Raw genomic sequence first — 6000 nt, 5'->3', positions numbered from 1 at the left:
TGTACCGTTCCCTTTACTGTTTTCCTTTACTGAACTGGCCCTACAAACCGCATTCCACATCTGGAACTTATTGTTGAAACTCTCGTTTCACTGTCGCTTCACAACGCCTCTGCGATCTGCCTTGCCATTTACCTGTGCATTTTTACCACCAGCCCTGCTTCTCACAGCTCACTTGGCAACTCAATCTGCCACACTTTTCCCCAGCTCCATGAGTCTGAAGCTCCGCCGGTGTCTGCGCACCTGGGCTAATGACCTTAGCAGATGTAGAAGTGGTGGTGAAATTGCAGAGGTGTCAGTCTCTCAGCTGTCTCCATCCGTGGACTACTGCTGCAAAAGGCACTCCATATTACAGATTTGAGCCTCGAGACTATCCAGCAACTCCTTGGAAAAGCCAAGGAGGCACTCAGCGCTTTGCTAAGTTGCACTGTAGATCTTGTTCATGTCCCATTTCTGACACCAATGTAGAAATCAGCACTGAGCACTGTAACGGATTGTTCTCTAGCTCTTTACATGGCTCTGTGAGGTGGCTCACCATTCTTAAAAAGAGTGCTTGACTTTTGCTGCAATGGTTGGAAAATGCATCTGCAACTGTATAGAGTTGCCATTTTTATAGGTACTCCTGCTATTGATGACATAATGCCACGTCAATCTTTTGATGACTCATCCCTGGCTAATGTAACTTGTCCTGCACCATTGCAAATACAACAGATCCTTATATTTTGATAAAGGTAGCCTTATTGCACTAAAAAAGCACGTTTAACTGTAAAACCAGAAATGCTTGCCTTTTCCTGACATAATTAGAGTTCGTTGTGATCTGTCTATTTTTAAACCTTATCTGTTTCAAATGAAAGAGAAACAGTGGGATTAACAGGACACTGTTGCAGTACTAACCTGCTGTGTGTGTGTGTGTGGTATAACAAATGAAAACTTTTGGTGTTTCTGGATATTCAGAATAAAAGTAAAATATATTAAAAAAAAGTCACAAAATTCACTTTATATTGGAATTCAATTAAAAGCAGGATTTGGTAGGAATAAAAACCGGTACCCACTGCTCTTGGACACCCATGATGTTGTGAGCCATGTAAAAATGTACAAGACTTATCAACAAATAGAAAAAGTAAAATTACAATAAAACTAAGCATTAGACTTTAAACAGTGTAGCCTGAATCCTGGTGTTACCGTGCTCAAATCACCAAACAGGCAAGCTCAGATTGTGAACTTATGAACAATACATGTAAACTATTGCAATATGTCTTGGAGCCTTATTTATAAACCTTTGTGTGAATTTGAGTGTAAAAATATGCACACCACAAAAAATATAATCAGATTTATAAAACCTGGTGTACACACATTTCCACTCAATTTACCCTTTATAAATCACAATTACAGTCATATGAAAAAGTTTGGGAACCCCTCTCAGCCTGCATAATAATTTACTCTACTTTCAACAAAAACAGTGGTATGTCTTTCATTTCCTAGGAACATCTGAATACTCGGGTGTTTTCCAAACAAAGATTTTTAGTGAAGCAGTATTTAGGTGTATGAAATTAAATCAAATGTGAAAAACTGGCTGTGCAAAAATGTGGGTCCCCTTGTAATTTTACTGATTTGAATGCATGTGACTGCTCAATACTGATTACTTGCAACACCAAATTGGTTGGATTAGCTCATTAAGCCTTAAACTTCATAGACAGGTGTGTCCAATCATTAAAAAAGGTATTTAAGGTGGTCAATTGCAAGTTGTGCTTCCCTTTGAATCTCCTCTGAAGAGTGACAGCATGGGATCCTCAAAGCAACTCTCAAAAGATCTGAAAACAAAGATTGTTCAGTATCATGGTTTAGGGGAAGGCTACAAAAAGCTATCTCAGAGGTTTAAACTGTCAGTTTCAACTGTAAGGAATCCATATTACTAACCGAGAATGCTAAACCGGATGGACGCAGGGACATCCGGCCATGGGCCGTAGCCGCAAAAAGATGTACTGCGCAGGCGCCCCAAGAAATGAGGCGCCGCGAGAGGCGGACAAGACCACAGAAAAAAGGAGTCAAACACAGGCGACGCACACAGCGCCGCACGAGCAAAACACCAACACCCCCCCCCACCCCCCCACACACACACACACACAAGCAATGGACGGGACACACACAAAGAGGACGATTCAACAAGCCCCTGGCACACAAAAAAAAGGGCACGCAAACCCTCCCCCACCCCACACACACACACACACACAAGCAACGGACGGGACACAGACAAAGAGGAGGATTTAATCCCATTGCACACGAAACGGAACGCACACAAAGAGGAGGATTCAACAAGCCACAAGCACACAAAAAAAAAGAAGCCGCGAGCGCCACACAAAGCCCATTGGACACAAAACGGGACAGACTACGGACATAGCACACGAAACGTACACAAAAACGACGATTCAGACCCATGACCACAGTAACATAAATAACAAATGACACACAAAGCCCCATTTCTAAATGAACCGTCCGTATTAAACATACGTCATCTCAACACGTTCACAATATGCAGCATAGGTAGATCTCATTACAATAAGGCACTATTAACCGTTCAACCGCAGAAAAGGCTCCATATTAACAGTGAGTGCGATCCTCCTTATTACTTATCCATATTTCTCACGCTCAAGAACAAACAAGTCATGAATTCACGATCACAGGTACAAAACGATACCGCTCGGATAACAGGACCAAACACAATTCACACTATGCAGCATAGGTGGATCTCATTACAATGAGGCACTATTAACCGTTCAACCGCAGAAAAGGCTCCATAGTAACAGTGAGTGCAATATTCCTTATTACTTATCCATATTTCTAAAAGAAAAAATGTCTCGGCTCCAAAAACGCAAAGCTCAACTAAAGCTTCTAACTAACGATGTACCTAAAAGTAAAAACTTTATGAACTGCATTAGATCCTACAATAGTTCATTTGCTTTTGCATCTACCGGAGTAAATATCAGGCCACCAAAAGGCAATGGCCCATACTGCTTTCGCATATGTGCACAAATACTGCATCGCATTGGAACAGTGCACCCTGAAACAAATCAACAACGCAAATATGCACAAATCTATGACCACAGTAGCATAAATAACAAATGACACACAAAGCCCCATTTCTAAATGAACCGTCCGTATTAAACATACGTCATCTCAACACGTTCACAATATGCAGCATAGGTAGATCTCATTACAATGAGGCACTATTAACCGTTCAACTGCAGAAAAGGCTCCATATTAACAGTGAGTGCGATCCTCCTTATTACTTATCCATATTTCTCACGCAAAAGAACAAACAAGTCATGAATTCACGATCACAGGTACAAAACGATACCGCTCGGATAACGGTACCAAACACAATTCACACTATGCAGCATAGGTGGATCTCATTACAATAAGACACTATTAACCGTTCAACCGCAGAAAAGGCTCCATATTAACAGTGAGTGCAATACTCCTTATTACTTATCCATATTTCTAAAAGAAAAAATGTCTCGGCTCCAAAAACGCAAAGCTCAACTAAAGCTTCTAACTAACGATGTACCTAAAAGTAAAAACTTCATGAACTGCATTAGATCCTACAATAGTTCATTTGCTTTTGCATCTACCGGAGTAAATATCAGGCCACCAAAAGGCAATAGCCCATACTGCTTTCCCATATGTGCACAAATACTGCATCGCATTGGAACAGTGCACCCTGAAACAAATCAACAACGCAAATATGCACAAATCTACATCCTAGATCCACATGACGCAATCTATCAATCAAAGTGCTGCATCGCAACAGGCACGGATTCAAAACGAAACACCTCCCGTCTCAGACATACGTTAACGGCAAGGAAGGCTACAACGGGCTTCTCACACAGCACAGGCAAATCGATTACAGCTCCAAAACAACACGTCCCAAATACTACACATGAAACAACGCGCCTCTCAAACGGCACAAGCAAAACATACACCAGGAAAATTCATTCGGATTAATGAATGTCATTTGCAATCATTGTCATTCAGTTCACTTCCCTGAAGAAACAACTGGCAATACAAGTTATACATTTACACGTTGTTGTCAAAAGGGTCAAATTAGACTGCCTCCTTTACATTCATATCCTGAATATCTACAGAAGCTTCTAACTAACGATGTACCTGAAAGTGAAATCTTTATCAACTGCATTAGATCCTACAAATCGGTATCCACTATGAACATTAACGGTGGCACTGCACGTGACATCCGTCTTGCAAAAATGTTAATTATTGATGAATGTACAATGGCATCCAGTCACTTACTCAACACCATTCATAAACTTCTACAAACATTTATGAATAATAATATTCACTTTGGAGGAAAGGTACTTTTATTAGGAGGACATTTTAGACAGTGCTTAGCTATTCTTCCACATGCCATGCGCTCAGCTGTTGTTCAGTGCACCTTAAAATACGCAGACAATTGGCATTGCTTTCAAAAGATACAGTTAGTAAAAAAGATACGATGTCCAGAACCAGATCATAACAATTGCTTATTACAACTGGGAGATGGTACACTCACCAATACAGATGGACTTCACCCACATATTATTACAATTCCTCAAGCCTTTATCTGCGACGACTTAGTTACAGACAGATTTGGAACAGCAATCTCATTAGACCAAATGCCCCTTTTAACACAACGCACTATATTATGTCCAAAAAATATTAATGTGGAAAACATAAATACCCAAGTCATTCCATTACTTCCTGGAGAGACACAACTCTTTCTAAGCTCTGACAAACTTGACTCTGATCACAACAATAACCATCTTCATTGACATTACAAGTTCTGACCTGGAATTACCTTTTACACTTAAACGGCGTGTACAAAGAAATTTTCCAATAATCCTTTACACTGTGCCACACACTTTATTGTTTGCTTTCTATTTGCATCATCTACACCTTCACACTATTCTATATCTCATTCATACATCACGCTCTTTGTCATTCCCAAGACCAGGGGTTGGCGAGTGAAGCGAGCAGGGGGCGGAGCCCCCTAGTGTAATCAGGAAATGGAAGGCCACAGGCACAGTTGCAGTTAAACCCAGGTCTGGCAGGCCAAGAAAAATATAGGAGTGGCATATGCGCAGAATTGTGAGAATGGTTACAGACAACACACAGATCACCTCCAAAGACCTGCAAGAACATCTTGCTGCAGATGGTGTATCTGTACATCGTTTTACAATTCAGCGTAATTTGCACAAAGAACATCTGTATGGCAGGGTGATGAGAAAGAAGCCCTTTCTGCACTCATGCCACAAACAGTCACTTGTTGTATGTAAATGCTCATTTTGACAAGCCAGATTCATTTTGGAACAAAGTGCTTTGGACTGATGAGACAAAAATTGAGTTATTTGGTCATAACAAAATGCGCTTTTCATGGCGGAAGAAGAACACCGCATTTCAAGAAAAACACCTGCTACCTCCTGTCAAATTTGGTGGAGGTTCCATCATGCTGTGGGGCTGTGTGGCTAGTTCAGGGACTGAGGCCCTTGTAAAGTCGAGGGTCAGATGAATTCAACCCAATATCAACAAATTCTTCAGGATAACGTTCAAACATCAGTCACAAAGTTTAAGTTACACAGGGGTTGGATATTCCAACAAGACAATGATCCAAAACACGGTTTAAAATCTACAAAGGCATTCATGCAGAGGGAGAAGTACAATGTTCTGGAATGGCCGTCACAGTCCCCTGACTTGAATATCATCGAAAATCTATGGGATAATTTGAAGCAGGCTGTCCATGCTCAGCTGCCATCAAACTTAACTGCACTGGAGAGATTTTGTATGGAAGAATGGTCAAAAATACCTCCATCCAGAATCCAGATACTCATCAATGGCTATAGGAGGCATCTAGAGGCTGTTATATTTGCAAAAGGAGGCTCAACTAAGTATTGATGTAATGTCTCTGTTGGGGTGCCCAAATTTATGCACCTGTCTAATTTTGTTATGATACAT

Source organism: Erpetoichthys calabaricus, chromosome 9 (assembly GCF_900747795.2).
Source record: "Erpetoichthys calabaricus chromosome 9, fErpCal1.3, whole genome shotgun sequence".
NCBI classification, from domain to species: Eukaryota; Metazoa; Chordata; class Cladistia; order Polypteriformes; family Polypteridae; genus Erpetoichthys; species Erpetoichthys calabaricus.
The sequence above is the reverse complement of the archived record's forward strand: the minus strand, read 5'-3'. Positions refer to the sequence as shown.